Genomic DNA, 18,226 nt, shown 5'->3' with positions numbered 1-18,226 from the left:
AACATTTCAAAAATGCAAAACTAGTTGAAATGAAATAAAAATTAACAATTCATGCACGCCCCCAGTCTTTTAACAACCTGTTCACCAAAGAGAATTGAAGCTTCACCATTCACTATTATTCCTTGTCCCACCCTCAATAAAATTTACTGATTCTTAAATTATCAATTATATACTTAAGCCATGAAGACATTCCCACAATAAAAACCAAAAAAGCAGAGAAGCCCCAAAGTTTTACATCATCATCAAATTCCTAGGGATAAATACAAGTCTGAAGATTAAGATCATCTGCAAATTAACAACAAAAGATATCATAAAAAAAAATAATTAAAGTCCTGAAATAAAATTACTTTGTTCTTCTGAATTAAATGTTCAAAGAGAGTTCAGTGCTCTGGAATCCTTTATCCTGCTTAGCCTTATCTAGACTCAAAACACAAACCCGTTGCCATTGAGTCGATTCCGACTCACAGCGACCCTGAAGGACAGAGTAGAACTTCCCCCATAGGATTTCCAAGGAGTGCCTGGTGGATTCAAACTCTCAGCCTTTTGGTTAGCAGCCAAGCTCTTAACCACTCCATTCCTGGAGAAAGTTGATTTTCCCTCCACAGCTACATTCGTATAAGATAATGGTCCCAAGCCTTTTAACTCAATAAACCAATCTCGCAAGTTGTTTGGATATGTCTAAGAAGCCTCAGTATGTAAGACAATTTGGAGTTCTCTGGGCATATCAGGTGTTTAGAGATGATTCTTTCTTTCCTGGGACACTTTCTTGGCTCTTTTAGTGTTTTCTGCTGGGCTCTTTGGCCTTTAATTCCTTGATGCTTCTTTCTTCACAGAGGTAGTTCGCAGTGGTTTCTTCTACAGTTTAGGACATCTGGGGGAATAATTCCAGTTGCTTTCTGCTTAGGTCTCCTAGCTTCACCAAGACAACTACATTGGACAGGACTCTGACTCCAGACAGTCTCCAATTGTGCATTCTTCACCCAGTAACCTTTGGGCGTGAAGACCAGTCTAACAATCACACTTTCCTGGCTCTGCCACCAGAGCATATAGGTAGCCTTTCTCTTTTTCTGAAGATTTCCTAGAAAGAAGTCATGTTGTTGTTATTGTGTGTAGTTGAGTCCATTATGACTTGTAACAACATCATGTGACAGAGTAGAACTGTCCTATAGGGTTTTCTGGATTGTAATCTTCATGGAAGCAGATCACCTTGTCTTTCTCCTGCGGAGCGACTGAGGGATTTGAACTACCAAATTTTCAGTTGGCAGCATTGTGCCACCATACTCCAAACCATATTCTATTTTTGATTTCTCTGACAACTCAGACACGAATCATCTGTCTCTACCAACAGTTTAGAGAGCCAAACTCCCTTCCTTTTGATACTCGTAGGACTGTCAAGTGACAGGTTGTCTACAGGTACCAGGTCTGTGAAGGGAAAGCCCACACCCAAGAACACCCCTGAGTTCCTTTTATACGTGGTCCTCTTTACCCAGATCAACCTCTAATTTCCACTTTTCAGTAATAGCCACACTCCAATTCTCTCTCCTTTCCCCCCAGCCCAGCCCTCTCTAATTTCTTTCAGAGGAAAAAATCTTATTCTGCAAACAAAACTTGTCACATATTATTTGAGTGTTTATGTTTGAGATGGGAGCTTGGTTCCTTGAAGCTTTATTTTAGCTTTAAAGTGACTTACAAAGGAAGAGTGTTATTCAGAGTATAAGTAAGAATGTACAGAGTATAAGGAAATGTACAGAGAACAACTATATTAATGTTTAGAGCTATAGCCCTGTTACGCAGCCTCCCCAAGTACATTTTTGCATCCTTCAAAGAGAGTTACTTATTATCTTCAAGCTTTTCCTCTGCAAGAATGTAGGACCCAGGGAATACTATACAAATTTTCTTCATGGTAGGAATTCCTATGAGCCACTGTGGATGAGGCTCTTAATCATGGTTTCCCAAATGAGGATAAACCAAAACACTGGTTGGATTAACTTGCCTTTTCAGTCAGGGAGGGGAACAATTACCCCTTTTGCCAAGTGGATTCTCTTCTAAAAAATTCAGAGTCCTTCACCTTTCTGGTTTCCATTCCACTTCCACTCCAACACATATTTGTAACTTCTACAAACTCCCTTTTTTCTTTTATTTTTATGAATTATTTCAAACATACCAAATTTTGAGGAGGTGGATTAACACAGTGGCTGCAACAATGGGCTCAAGCATAATAACGATTGTAAGGATGGCTCAGGATCAGGCAGTGTTTCATTCTGTTGTGCACAGGGTCGCTATGAGTCGGAACTGACTCGATGGCACCTAAAGACAACAGCAACCCTAAATACTTCAGTTTCACCTCTAAATAGTTGGATGACACTATTTTTTTTTTTTTTAACTTAGATACTATTTAGATCTGTTAGGAAACCCTGGTGGCATAGTGGTTAAGTGCTACGGCTGCTAACCAAAGAGTCGGCAGTTTGAATCCACCAGGCACTCCTTGGAAACTCTATCGGGCAGTTCTACTCTGTCATATAGGGTCACTATGAGTTGGAATCGACTCGATGGCACTGGGTTCTGGGTGGGTTACCTAGTCATGGAAACCCTGATAGCATAGTGGTTAAGAGCTACATCTGCTAACCAAAAGGCTGGTAGTTCAAATCTACCAGGTGCTCCTTGGAAACCTTATAGAGCAGTTCTACTCTGTCCTATAGGGTCACTATGAGTCAGAATCGACTGGATGGCTATAGGTTCCTTTGTTTTTTTACCTAGGTTTTTTTTTTACTATTGCCTATTACTTAGATAACACTCTTACAAATACACATTAACATATTCTAATACCAAGTCCATTTTCAAATTTTCCTAACTGTCCTAAAAATAACTTTTTATCATCGGTTTATTAGCATCAAATTTCCAAAAACTTTCTCTGAGACTATGAATGAGAAGTGTTACTGTTCATGTTTCTTTGTCTGAGTTCTCGTTCCAGCTTTTGGTTTTCCACAATTCGTGATCATCCATCTACAGAACTTACGAGTAGCTTCTTTTGCAGAATAGTAATTCCATATCAAAGGATTTCAATCTCAGATAAAAAGACTGATTAAGAGTCCTATGTACATTTGTGGGATAACCAAGCTCTTCCATTTCACATCCAAGTAGGCAGTCTGGGGGCATGATAACATCCAATTGAGACTAGGGGTATAACGCTTCAGGATTTTTTTTTTTCCAAAATAGAGATTTTTTTCCCTATATAGGAAAGATGAAGACATGATTATGACTGCAAATTTTAGACAAATTAACTCAATGGATATTGCCAGAACTTGCCTAGAGAAAAATTTATTTAGTCTCCTCTGAAATTCCAAAAATAAGAAGTTACTTGATCTCCTCTGGAATTTACTGAATTCGTAATAAACTACTTCATTTCTCTTTTCTTAATTAAGAACAAGTCAAAATACATTTTTCTGTCTTTAAAACTAAGTGCCAAATGTTTCTTTTAAAAGACATCTCCAATTCTGATTACTTACCTTACCGTGTTTATAATACTTCAGTAAAACTACTAAAGTTAGAGAGACACCCAGAAGAATTAATCACCATGATTCCATATGCATGGTTCCAAAAGTTTCATAAACAATAACAACATATTAAAGTTTCTGAAGAACAACACGGTCTCCAAAGTCAAGAGTAGGGAAAAAATGATAATGAAATAAGGCAAAAAAAAAAAAAAAGGCAAGAAGATGCAAAAAAAAAAAAAAGCAACCAGGAGCTCTCTGAATCAGTTCTTGGCAAATCAACTGTGACTCATGGCGACCCCATCTGTTACAGAACAGAACTGCTTCATAGGGATTTCTTAGCTGTAATCTTTATGGAAGCACTTGTCTTCCACGGTGCTGCTGTGTGGGTTTGAACTGCCAACTTTTAGGTTGGTACTGAAGTGCAAACCATTTGCACCACCCAGAGACCTCATGGAAACCATATTTAAAAATTGAGACTCCCTTCTCTTTAGAAGGTGACAGTGTGAGCAAGTCCATGCTCCTGTCCCCCCACAGAATCACCAAGGAAAACAACCAGAAATCAGTAGGCTTAACTTGGTAACAGCTCTGAAAAGCAGTCAAAGGGTTACAGCAACTAAGCGAATGCTGAATCAAGAAAAAGGTGACTTGTAAATGGTAGGAAAACTTTGATTATCTACTGCCTGTTCTCCTCCCTCTCCCCAGCTTGGCGGGGTGGTGGCCAATGGGTATCTCAGAGAAGGGGCTTTATCTCTGGCTCTGGTTACTAGTGGGTTATTGTGTGTGTCTGTTTTGAACTGTCTGAGGGCTGCCTGAAAGACTGAAGTGGGGTGCTCCTCTTGGTTTGGCCTGCCTTGGGGCAGTGCTCAGATGAAAATTTATAGACGTAAATGCCTACATTAAGAAAGAAAAAAAAAATCTCAAATCAACAGCATAACTTACACCTTGAGGAACTGGAAAAAGAAGAGAAAACTAAGTACTAGAAGAAGGAAGGAAATAATAAGATAAGAGCAGAGATAAACGAAATAAAAACTAGAAAATCAACAGAAGCAACGAGAACACAAGCTGGTTCTTTGGGAAAAAAATAATAAAATTGGCAAACATTTAGCTACACTGTAAGCTTACATCTTTGATCATAACCAAATTTAAAAAAAAAGAAAACCCAAACCCGTTGCTGTCGAGTGGATTCAACTCATAGTGACCCTATAGGACAGAGTACAACTGGCCCCACCCACACACAGGACTTCCAAGGAGTGGCTGGTGGATTTGAATTGTCGACCTTTTGATAAGCAGCCGAGCTCTTAACCATTGTTCCACAAGGGTTCCATAACCAAATTATCCAGCTGGAATACCCGCCCCCCGCAAAAAAAACCCCATTGCTGTCAAATCAATTCTGACTCATAGCGACCCTGTAGGAGAAAGCACGACTGCCTCATAGGGTTTCCAAGAAGTGACTTGTGGATTTGAATTGCTGACCTTTTTGGTTAGCAGCCAAGTGCTTACCCACTGCACCACCAGGGCCCCCTACAACTAGAATAGTTATTGTATGTTACCAAGGGTGAAATAGTTTTGTTCTCCTCAGAGTGTTCTTATTCGAAGATTTCTAAATCTTAATGAAAAAAATTTTCATTATGAAATAAGATTGGGAAATATTGGGTTAAATAAATTTAAACAGATTCTCTTTCCTGTAGACTTCAGAGTTTTCAATGTTTTATAAATTATGATTTCTCAAAAATGGAATGTCACATGATCATTTTGAAAGTTATTTGACCACGTTACTCCAGCTTTTTCATCATCTTACATGACTGGTAATATTTGATTATGTACTGGGCATTGTGGATGTTACAGTATAATGATTTTGAATTCTAGCTCTGAAGGGTGTTGAATTTTATAGGTTTAATTCCAGCAGGCAGTTAAATAACTGCCAGATCATTCAGTTTGTGTGAAGGCTTGATTTTAGATATTGTTAGGCTGGATATATTTTGGTTTTGTACTTTGTCCCACTGTGATGGTTAAGGTTATGTGCCTACTTGGCTAGGCCATTATTCTCAGTGGTTCTGCAAATGCAATGTAGTCACCATCCATGATGTGATCTGCTGTGAGCAGCCAATCAGTTGTAAGGGGGCAGCCTGCATCCAATATATATGGATGTTCTAGCAAAACTCGCCCTCTCTCAATCCTCCACCCAACTCTTCACCCTCTGACCCTCTGTTCTTGGGATGTGAGCCAGCAGCCTGCTGTCTAACCTGCTGATTTCAAGTTCGTCAGGCCCTGTAACCATGTAAGTCAGGAGGAGCCTCCAGCCTGTTGCCTGACCCACAGATTTGGGTCTTGCCAAGCCTCCACAACTGTGTGAGCCATTTCCTTGAAATAAATCTCTCTCTCTCCCTCTCTCTATATATACCTCGTTGGTTTTGCTTCTCTAGAGAACCCAGCCTTAGACACCTAGACCATATTCTTTTAATCCTGGGACATTGTTTTTAATCTTAAAGTGTGATTCCTCTGTGGTTTCCTGGAAAGCCTAAGAGATTTACCATGCCCCTCTGACTTGGCAAGACTTGAATTTACAACTCAGGCTCAACAGAATCACACTGTTGCTGATGTCTTTTGTTTTGCTATTTCAGAGGGATAGTTTCTGAGTCAAGGCAAATAAATCGTTAAATATTCTTAAGACTAATAATACATATTAAAAAATACTTCTGATTTATGTATGTGATACCAATATATGAGAATATTCTTTCACTGCACCTTTCTGAAATTTGGGTAGTGTTGTTTTGAAAAAAAAAAAGTATTAACACATTAAGTAATTGAAGTTATTACAATTTTTTATCTGCAATTTTATGATCCTTAGTGAATAAGCACATTTTACATAACTAATATAATCACTGTGTTCGTTACCTTTTAGTTTTTTTCATTAATGAGGTCTTGGTATTATTGTCATCAATTTGTGTGAGATTTTTTAAAGCTAAACCTTAGTTATTTATAAACCAAACAAATAATTTTCACAGTTTTTTATTGCTGAATCATGTTTTTAAGTTGTTGTTGTTAGCTGCTGTCAAGTTGGTCCTGACTCATGGAGACCCCATACACAACAGAACGAAATGTTGTCCAGTTCTGTGCCATCTTGTAATTGATTGCAGATCTGATCATGGTGATCCGGAGGGTTTTCATTGACTGATTTTTGGGAGTAGATTGCCAGGCCCTTCTTCCTAGCCCATCCTAGCCTGGAAGCTCTGCTGAAATCTGTTTAGCATCATAACGACATGCAAACCCTCTGGTGGCTGTGCCTGTTAAGGTGGTACGTATACAGTTAATAATAGCCCATTATCTTTTTTGCTTGAGCTATTTCCTTTTAATTGGTCCTTTTTTTCTTCTCACCTCCTGTCTCTATACTCCACCTTGCCACAGATCTCTATTTAGCAGCCAATGTCGTAATTTTAAAACATGAATTACATCACATCATTTCCTGCTCAGAATCATCCAGTGGCTTCCCACCACATGCCGAAGAAAATCCAAAGTCCTCTACTTAATCTTTAAGGCCCTGTAAAACCTCCCCACTCATCTCCTATAATTCTTTTCTCACACCATCCTCTTGAGCCCCACTGGTCTTACCTTTCCTGGGAAGTTCCAAGCCTACTCCCATTTCAGGGGTCTTATATTTGGTATTCTCTCAAGCTAATACACCTACCCAAATGATCACATGGTTCTATCTCTTTTATTATTCATTTTTCTGCTTAAATGTTAAATCCTTAGAGAAAACGTATCATGGCATCTTCATATCACTCAGTATCCTAACGTTATTTTCCACAATAGCACTCATCAGTAACACACACACACACACATTATTAATTCCCTCACTAGAACATAAGCTCCAAGAAGGTAAGACTTCATAGTTTTTTTTTTTACTGCTGTATGTGTTAGACTGAGAATAATGCCTGCAACACAATACAACAATGAACATTCAGAAGAAATACTGTACCATATTGTATTTTTATGCAAATACCGTGTGTCTTCTAGGTTTGTTTGCCAATTGCACCCACTTCCCACTGCTATACCAATTTTTTTTTTATATGTCGGCAAACAAACATAGAAGGCATGCATTATTTGCATGAAAATACATAACCTAATATCACACACAGGGTCATGTGGTTTTCATTAAGATTCAGCTTAAAAATATTTTATCTTTCCACATTCATAGGCAAAGTTTTCAATGCCATTGCAAATTATTTAAAGTAAATTCATCTTTTTTCTTTAACAATTTATATTTTAAAGCCATTATTTTTTTAAAAGTTATCATTAAGTTGTTTATAAAGTATATAAGATCTTCTGAAGTCCAAGACATCATTAGAGCTCTTTTTTTTTTTTTTGTGAAAGCTCATTTCAATTTTTTCTTGACTGAGTTTTCCAGATATTTTCTAATATTGCTTACTTTCCAAAAATGCAACCTCTGCATTTTTGAATGCTGCTGTGTTTCGTTAATTTATTTAGTTTACTTTTTGTTCTCTACCTTTTGATTTATTCAGCTTAGCTAAATTATCTCTTCTTTATTTCCTGATAATGAAAGCATTTAGTTTTACAAGTTTATCTTTGTTTGAATTCAACTAATTTTTGGTCTCTCTTTATTCTTAAATATTGACTTAACGGTGTATTGAAATTCCATCTTTATGCAATATTTATGTAAGGGAGTACTTTTGAATATTCAACCAGTTGAAAATAATTTTTGGATTATTCAAATTCATTTAATGTCAAGTTCTGTTCGACTTTAATTAGAAAATCTATTCTGAATTAATTCTTTTTTTTTTTTCCTACAGTTTTTAAAAGTTTTTCAAGGAGCCAAGATGTCATTACTTTTTAAATCTTTCCTTTGGCATATTTCTCTGTGTTCTGATACTATTTTATTAGTTATAGTAGAGCTTAGTGTAGTTAATTTTTAATTATTATTTCTTTAAAAAAATAAAAAAAATATTTTTTTAATAAAAAATGAAATCTTTACTTCTTTTTGGTTGTTTCCATCTTACAAGGTATAGTTTTATATTGATATTGATGTATTTTTTTAAATTAGTTGTTTGTTTTTTCTTGATGTATTTATTTAGACCTGTATTTTTAACTTGTCTGTGTCACATTGCGTTTTAAACCACACAATTTATGGATTTAAAAAAAAATACAGAATTAAAAAATGGCTTTCCATAGAAAAGTGTAAATCAATGTCATGCATTTCTTTTACTACTATGCTTCTTCTTCCTTATAATATACTCTAAAAACCAAACACAATGCTGTTGAGTGGATTGCGACTCATAGCGACCCTATACCTATCCTACAGGACAGAGTAGAACCGCCTTATAGGGTTTCTAAGCAGCGGCTGGTTGATTCTAACTGCCGACATTTTGGTTAGCAGCCTGAGCCACCAGGGCTCCTATAACATACTATGTTATGTTTATTTTCTTTGAATTTTTCATTATTTTTGAGATTACCATGTAATTGTATCTGTGATATCTTCTGTTTAATGCCTACAACATTAATTTACATTAAACAACTCCATTTTGTTTTCCACATAAATTTAACCATGATCAGTGATAATTTTGAATACAGTTACCCACTGCCGTCTAGTTGATTCCGATTCAGAGACCCCATAGGGTTTCCGAGGCTGTAAATCTCTGCGGAAGCAGACTGGCAAATATTTTTCCCAAGTAGCCACCAATGATTTCGAACCACCAATCGCTTCAACTACTGCACCGTCAGGGCTCCTTTTGAATACAGTAGCCAACCTTTTTGTTGTTTATTTTTTATACTTAATCCTGACCTTGAGGTGGGGTCTGTGTCTGTTTGTTTTAATATACTCTTGATAATGGTGTTCAGAATAATATTTTAAAATCAGTGCTATAAACTACAAAAAAGGAAGATTCTTCTGTTGATCTCAAGTTGGATTAGGGGCCTGGTATAAATCAGTCGCAAGTATATTCAGCTGAGTGACATATTTGAGTCTCCTTTTGTGAGGGAAATAAATCTAAATTGATATCTTTTTCATTCAGTTCAGGTCTTAAAAAAAAAAAAAAAAAACCAAACCCATTGCCATCAAGCTGATTCCCATTCATAGCAACCCTACAGGACAGAGCAGAGCTGCCCCATAGGGGTTCCAAGGAACAGCTGGTGGATTTCAACTGCCAATCTTTTGGTTAGCAGCTAAGCTCTTAACCACTGCACCACCAAGGCTCCAGTTTGGGTCTATTGAGGAGCAAAAGCCAAGACAAGATTAGAAGTTGGGTTTATTGAGGAAATACCTGTAAGTCCTAAGGAGAAGTAGGCAGTTAGAGGCATCAGACAGATGCAGGTATGACACTACTGAAAGAAAAGAAGAGAGGAAGGCTTGGGCTTTTCCTACCCTCTCAGATCTCAGCACAGTTCTAAGAGTGTTCTGGCTAGGCCAAGAAGAACAAGGATGGCGAAACATCATCTCATATACTTTGGACATGTGATCAGGAGTGACCAGTCCCTGGAGAAGGACATCATGCTTGGTAAAGTAGAGGGTCAACAAAAAAGAGAAAAACCTTAACAAGATGGATTGGCACCGTGGCTGCATCAATAGGCTCAAACATGGCAATGATTGTATGGATGGCACAGGACCAGGCACTGTTTTGTTCCGTTGTACATAGGGTCCTACGAGTCGGAACTGACTTGACAGCACCTAAAAACAACATCAAGAAGAATCCTAAAGCAAAAGCTGCCTATTTAGTCAGGAATGGCCCAGCTAGTACCATCTTCATGACCCATTTGCCTGAGAAAGTATGGCCTCCATTCTCATGCCTAGGTGGATGTAACGGTATGGCAGCTGGGGCTGTCAGTCAACTATAATCCCTGGACCAGTTTCTCTCTCTTTAAATTAATTTTTAAAATTATTATTTTTTGTGAAAATGTACAAAACAAAACATACACCACTTCAACAATTTCCACACGTACAATACAGTGACATTGGTTAAAAAAAATTGTTCCAGCTTTCTAGACAACTTTCCCAAACTATTTCACCATCTGTTATGGATTACATTGTATTCTCCCAAAATGTGTTTCAACTTGGCTGGGCCATGATTCCCAGTATGGCATGATTGTCCACCATTTTGTCATCTGATGTGATTTTCCTGTGTGCTGTGAATCCTATCTCTATGATGTTAATGACACAGGATTAGAGGCAGTTATGTTAATGAGGCAGGACTGAATCTACAAGTTTAGGTTATATCTTGAGTCAATCTCTTTTGAGATATAAAAGAGAGAAGCACCAGAGAGACAGAGGAACCTCATACCACCAAAAAAGCAGTACCAGGAACAGAACACTTCTTTTGGACCCAGGGTATGGCACAGAGAAGCTCCTAGACCAAGCGGAGATTAATGAAAAAAACCTTCCTCCACAGCCAATAGGAAGAGAAAGACAAAGACTTCCCCTGGAGCTGGGACCTTGACTTTGGTGTTCTGGACTATTAGACTGTGAGAGCATAAACTTCTGTTTGTTAAAGCCATCCACTTGTGGTATTTCTGTTATAGTACCACTAGATAACTAAGACACCATCATTAACAAATTCACTGCCTATTCAAATTCCTAAGCATGTCATTTATCCTTTTGAGTTGCTGTTGTCAATGTGATCACATGTAGATAATTCTTTTTGGTTCAAAGATGACTTCAGGGGATAGTTTCAATTCAAGGTTTAAAGATTTCCTCAGGATAAGAGCTTCGTGGGGTCATCTGGCCTCCATGGCTACAGAAGGTCTGCATTCCAAGAAAATTTGAAATGCTGGTCTGCATTTTTCCCCTGTTGATCAGGATTCTTCTATAGAATCCTTTATTTAATTTTTTTACTGTACTTTAGATGAAGGTTTACAGAACAAGCTTCTCATTAAACGCTTAGTACACATATTGTTTTATGACATCGGTTAACAACCCACCCCACAACATGTCAACACTCTCCCTTTTGACTTTGGGTTCCCTGTTACCAGCTTTCGTGTCTCCTCTGACCTTCTATTCCTTGCCCCTAGGCCTTAGTGCCCCTTTAGTCTTGTTTTGTTTTATGGACCTGTCTAATCTTTGTCTGAAGGGTGAACTTCAGGAGTTACTTCATTACTGAGCTAAAAGGGTGTCGGGGGCCATGCTCTCAGGGTTTCTCCAGTCCTGTCAGGCCAGTAAGTCTGGTCTTTTTTTTCCTGTAAGTTAGAGTTTTGTTCTAAATTTTTCTCCAGCTCTTTCTGGGATCCTCTATTGTGATCCCTGTCAGAACAGTCAGTGGTAGTGGCCAGGCACCATCTCATTGTACTGGACTCAGTCTGGAGGATGCCATGGTAGTTGTGGTCCATTAGTCCTTTGGACTAATCTTTGCCTTGTATCTTCATTCTCCCTTGCTCCCAAAGGGTTGAGACCAGTGGAGTATCTTAGATAGCCGCTCACAGGCTTTTAAGATCCCAGATGTTACTCACCAAAGTAGAATGTAGAACATTTTCTTTATAAACTATGTTATTCCAGTTGAGCTTCTTTTGTAGAATTCTTGATCTAAATGTTCAGTAACGGTAGCTGGGCACCATCCAGTTCTTCTGGTCTCATGGGAAAGGAGGCAGTTGTTCATGGAGGCAACTAGCCACATATTACATATCTTCCTCTTCCTATTCCTAACTCTTCTTTCTTCCTCTGGTGCTCCTGGAGCAGCTTCTCTTAAAAAGGATATAGGATAAACACACCTCTATGGCCACACTTTTCATTAGGGTCTGTCATCCCCTACTTAGATGTGTGTAACCCAATTTAATTAAATTTAGAATCTCTTTCCTTTGTCTTCCATCTGGTTGAAAAGCATGTCTCTGCTTTTCGGTGAAAGGATAAAATAAATTTAAGTGGAATTCCCCAAATATTCCTTAGGGAGGAATATTGATATTGAATGACTGTACAAAGCATTTTATGAAATAATTTATATACACCCATTGTAAAGTTTTTGGAGTAATTGTCAATCCTCCAAGTTACTTCAGGTTTACTACAGCTGGCCTGTTACCCCATGCTACCAGTGTTTTGTTCTGGGTCTACTATACCATACTAGTTCCTTCCCTGCTGATTTCTTCTTCCGTCTTTCTCTTCAAACTCCTTTTACTGCATTTCTCACATAAAAACATGAAATTAGTATAGAACTCTTTAAGAATTCCAAGTTGTTGTTGTTAGGTGCCGTCAAGTTGGTTCTGACTCATAGCAACCCTATGTACCACTGAATGAAACACTCCCCAGTCCTGTGCCATCCGCACAATCGTTGTTATGCTTGAGCTCATTGTTGCAGCCACTGTGTCAATCCATCTCATTGAGGATCTTCCTCTTTTTCACTGACCCTGTACTTTACCAAGCATGATGTCCTTCTCCAGGGACTGATCCTTCCTGACAACTTGTGTAAAGTATGTAAGACACAGTCTCGCCATCCTTGCTTCTAAGGAACATTCTGGTTTTACTTCTTCCAAGATAGATTCGTTCATTCTTTTGGCAGTCCATGGTATATTCAAAATTTTTCAGTGAAAAATTCCAAGAGTTACCTGTATTCATAGTAGGACTATGTTTATTTCACATTAAATTACATGAAGAAGTAGAACTCTGTTTTCATGAATAAAATTCTTGTTGCTATATTACTTTATTTATTTCCTAATTTAAAATGTATCTATTAGCTATTCATAAGGCACAGTGTTAGGTAGCTAGAAGATACCAATGTACATAAAGCATATGTCAAAGAAGCTGACACCCAGTAATATGAGATAAGACACACATTTTAACCATAATGTGTGGGAATTGATGATATGTTTAATAATGAAGGGATAGAAAATGTTAGAGAAATTTAAAAGAAGGTTTCCCCTTATTCTGGAATAATCAAGGACGGCATTCAAAAGAAGCTGATAATTGAACTGGACATTTTTTGAAAAAGAAAAAATTTTGGGATGTGAGAAATGGAGGGTGGGTTAGGATGTGTAAAATCTTCCAAAAACACAAACAAACAAAAAACCCAAACCTCTTGCCCCTGAGGAGCTTCCAACTCATAGCAACCCTGTAGGACAGAGTAGCACTGCCCATAGGATTTCCAAGGAGCGAATGGTAGATTCGAACTGCCGACCTTTTGGTTAGCAGCCAAGATCTTAACCACTGTGCCACAATTCAGGAGAAAAAAATTCATCAGATAAAGAATTATTTCCATTATTGAAAGTTATCTGTATCCCCCTTTCAGTGTCCCATTTGGAACTTTGATTAGCCAGTTAACAGAGTAGTAGCAGCTCTTAGACTTGCAATCTTGGTAAAAACTGTACCCAGGTCTACCCCGCCAAGAGTTGCGCAGGATGTATGATTGAAGATACGGTAATTCAGGCCATTTCATTGCAACCTTTAAAAGGTTTTAAAGGAGCAAACCATTAAGCCTAGTTGCAATATATCATAAAAAAAGAGATATTGGTTTTATGAAACATAGTGCCCCTTAGGCAGAGCTAAATTACTCTTTCACGGCTTGGATGAGGGAGGTTATTTGAACTTTTGGGACTCCATTTCAGTGCTAATTTTGAAGTGAATGCATCAGATAATTCCACGTGCTATTTGCGTTTTGCTGGAAGGATACATTTGCAAGTGCTAACACAGAAATCCTCTTTATTTTATGGTTTTAAAAAAGCTTGGCTTAATGCTGTCTTTTTAACATGTTAATTTGTCTGCCAAGTGTGTCTTTTCAGGATGGTTGTTACTGTTTTGCCCGCATCATAAGTGTGCTACTTCCCGGAATATTCCTTTATTACTGAATCTTTGTAGGAGAGCACTTATTGTTGCGTTACTTTTGTGGATGTCTGTTTTCCCCTTTAAAGTTCTTTGTGGTACAGCCTTTGTTTGATTTGTCTTTGTAGCTCAGCAATGTCTAGAATATAACAGGTACTCAAAAATGATTGTCATATTCTACCTTCCATCAATATATCTCAATGAAACGTAAACTACAATGGAATGACCTTTGAATAAGATCATTCTCAAGATGCTTCTAAGCTTCTTCTAAGCATTTCGCATAATACTGCCACATAAGTTCAGGATCAATTTTTAGGTTCTTTCATTTCAGCATCCTTAAGGAGCCCTAAGGAGGCCTGGTAGGATAGTGGCTAAGTAACTGGCTGCTAACCAAAAGGTTGGCGTTTGGTTACACTAGCAACTCCAGGGCAGAAAGATACGGCAGTCTGCTTCTGTAAAGAATTACAGCCTTAGAAACCTTATGGGGCAGTTCTACTCCGCCCTATGGGGTTGCTATGAGTTGGAATCGACTCAGCCAGCAATGGGCGATGAGCCCTGGTGGCACAGTGTTTACAAGCTCAGCTGTTAACCAAAAGGTCAGTGGTTTGAACCCCCCACCCACTCTGGGGGAGAACGGTGTGGCAGTCTGTTTTGCAGTGGGTTTTTTATTGTGCAGACATATGATGTCACTCTTATAAAAGACTCTGAGATATTCATTTGAATAAGATCAAGACCACTGTTCTGGTCATAGAACCCCAAAACCAAACCCATTGGTGTTGAGTTGATTCCTACACATAGGGATCCTGTAGGACAGAGTAGAACTGCCCCACAGGGTTTCCAAAGCTGTACAATCTTTATGGAAGCAGACTGCCACATCTTTGTCCCACAGAGTGGCTGGTGGGTTCCAATAGCCAACCTTTCAGTTTGCAGCTAAGCACTTAACCACTATGCCACAAGGGCTTTTTCTGGTCATGGAGGAAGGATTAAATGGGCATAGGTCCTTCCCTAATTAGCCATAGCACAACTAAGAAAAGGGTGTTACTATTTTTAATCAACTTTATTCTGGTATAATTTGCTTGTGATAAGAAAAATTTTTGATAGATGCACTCATTTTAAGAGTACAGTTAGATAAGATTTGATATCTATATTCACTCATGCAACCACCACCCCAATCAAAATATAGAACATTTTCATCCTAGAATGTTTCCTTGAGTCTCTTTGTAAGGAATCCCTCTCAGCCTTGCTCAGGGGACCTATGGTCTTCTTTCTATAACTATACAATAGTCTTGCTTGGTCTAGAATTCTGTATAAATGGAATCATACAGTATAGACCCTTTTTGAATGGCTACTCATTATGTGGTTTTTGAGATTCATCCTATTGTAGCATGTATCCACAGTTTATTCCTTTTTGTTTCTGGGAATTATTTCATGGTATGAATATGTTAATATCTGCACATCCATTCATCTGTTTATGAACATTTGGGTTATTTCCAGTTTTTGACAATTATTAAGTCTTTCTGTGGCTATAGACTTCAATTTACTTGGGGACAATATCTACTGGTGGAAACTCTGAGTCATGTGGCAGGTGATTAACTATTTTTTCTAGCATTTTTACTTTTTCCCTTTATATTATTTTCATTCTCTTGGTTGTTTTCTTATTAAAATTTCAGTTGAGTCTATTTTCACCCTTCCCGAACTTTAACATGTATCCCCACCTCACACTATGGTGCTAGACTTGTATTCTCCCTTTATGTACTTTAGCTGTTGTTGTTAGTTGCCATGGATTTCATTCCAACTCATGGCGACATCATGTGCCTCAGAGTAGAACTGCTCCATAGGGTTTTCAAGGCTGTGACCTTTCAGAAGCAGATCACTAGGCTTGTCTTCCAAGACAGTTTGTTGTGGGTTCTGTTGTAGAGAACAACTTGGACGCTGTTTCAAGTTAAAACAGAGAGCTTTCTTAAGGATTTAAAACAATTGCAGTTCAGGAACCATGTACCCCATTATAAATGGAACCAGGTATGAATGGAACCAGTTGCGTTATACAAGTGTTCTTAGAGGGTGAAAAGAAGACTCAAGTCATAGCAAACGCAATTACGGGAACATCAATGGACATTGTAATTATCACACTCTGATTGGTTACTGATTATTAACGGTATAATTAGTGACTACAGATAGTTTCACAGGATGCCTACATGCAGTTTCTCTATCTTGCAAAAAGAAAAAATACCTTACTGGCAACAGCACTCAGAAGTCTTCTGGAATACAGGTATTTTGAGGGGTGCAAATGGTCACTTGGTTAAGACCCCCCAGGGCATATGGTTTCGCATTCTGGTTCTGACCACTGAGGAAAAACATATTTTTCTCAAAAAACATGTAGCTGTTAGTCTAAAATCCAGATTAAAGTCAGATAGCATGGTCAGCATCTTAGGCCTCTGTCCCACTGACTGCACTGGAAGTTGTCTTTTCCTGAGACTGTTCTAACTGCCATAACTTTTGGCTAGTAGTTGAGAACCTAACCAATTTTGCTACCCAAGTACTCCCCTTTATGCACTAAACAAAAACACCCATTGCTGTCAAGTTAATTCTGACTCATAGCAATCATCTAAGACAGTGTAGAACTGCCCCATAGGGTTTCCGAGAAGCAGCTGGATTCAAACTGCCAACCTTTTGGTTAACAGGCACAGCTCTTAACCACTGTGCCATCAGGGTTCTTATAAATGCTTCTAAGCAGAAGCCCAGGGTGATTGTAAGACTCACTACTTATTCTTCTTTCATGCACAGTCCTATGCTTTCTCTTTCACAGTGCTTGAAAAGAATTATTTCATATGTTTTGTCCAGTTTCTCCCTTGGTTTTTGATTGGAGTGCTAACTAATCAAGAGCTGCTCTAACAAGACTGGAAGTAGAAGTCAGTTAGGTTGTAGACTCTTATTTTTGATAAACCTTAAAACTTAGGTCATGTGGTAGCTGAAGCAAAGTTTCCAGGTGCTGTTTGAAATCTTTTATCAGGATTTGAGCCTGGTGAACACAACTCCACTTGTGGCCTAGAACAGCTCACATTTCCCTCCACAAAATATCCAGGCTTTTCTCTGACTCAGATTCCTATCAAATTGAGTGTTAGCCAAGACAGTAGGAAATATAAACATGCTCACCAGCCGTCACCACAGGTTGCCTCCATCTTGAATCTTTATGCTCTGACCTTAAGTTACGCTCTTGTCAAGAAGACTGCTTTTTTAAAGGAATACTCATCCCACAATTACAGTGGCTGTGGTCATCACAAGAAAATGCAAATAGACCTTTGTTGATATATTTCCCAAAGTGTGGCTTCTTAAATCTTCTCTAATATATCTTCCTGTGATATCAAGATCTTGATTGTGGTATCTTTGCTTCTTTATTAGTAATTGAGGACACATCCTCAATAAAGATATATTTATATGTTATAAATGTTATGTTCTCCTCATTGTCTGTCTGTCATACTGCAGTGGTTTGCATGTTGCTGTGATGCTGAGAGATATGTCATCAGTATTTTATTATACCAGCAGGGTCACTTTAAGGACTCAGGTGTACCTGATCCAAGTCATGGTGCTTTCAATTGCCTCATATGCATGTGAAAGCTGAACGATGAAAACAGAAGACTGAAGAATTGATGCCTTTGAATTATCATGTTGGTGAAGAATATCGAATATACTATGGACTGCCAGAAAAATGGACAAATCTGTCTTGGAAGACGTACAGCCAGAATTCTTCTTAGAAGCAAGGATGGTGAGACTTCATCTCACATTCTTTGGACATGTTATCAGTTGGGACCAGTCCCTGGAGAAGGACATCATGTTTGGTAAAGTAGACAGAGAAAAAGAGGAAGATCCTCAACGAGATGGATTGACATGGTGGCTGCAACAATGAGCTCAAGCACAACAGTGATTGGGAGGATGGTGCACAACCAGACAGCATTTCATTCCGTTGTACTTAGGGTTGCTATGAGTC

The sequence above is a fragment of the Loxodonta africana genome, chromosome 1, assembly GCF_030014295.1.
Source record: "Loxodonta africana isolate mLoxAfr1 chromosome 1, mLoxAfr1.hap2, whole genome shotgun sequence".
In the NCBI taxonomy this organism is placed as follows: domain Eukaryota; kingdom Metazoa; phylum Chordata; class Mammalia; order Proboscidea; family Elephantidae; genus Loxodonta; species Loxodonta africana.
The sequence above is the reverse complement of the archived record's forward strand: the minus strand, read 5'-3'. Positions refer to the sequence as shown.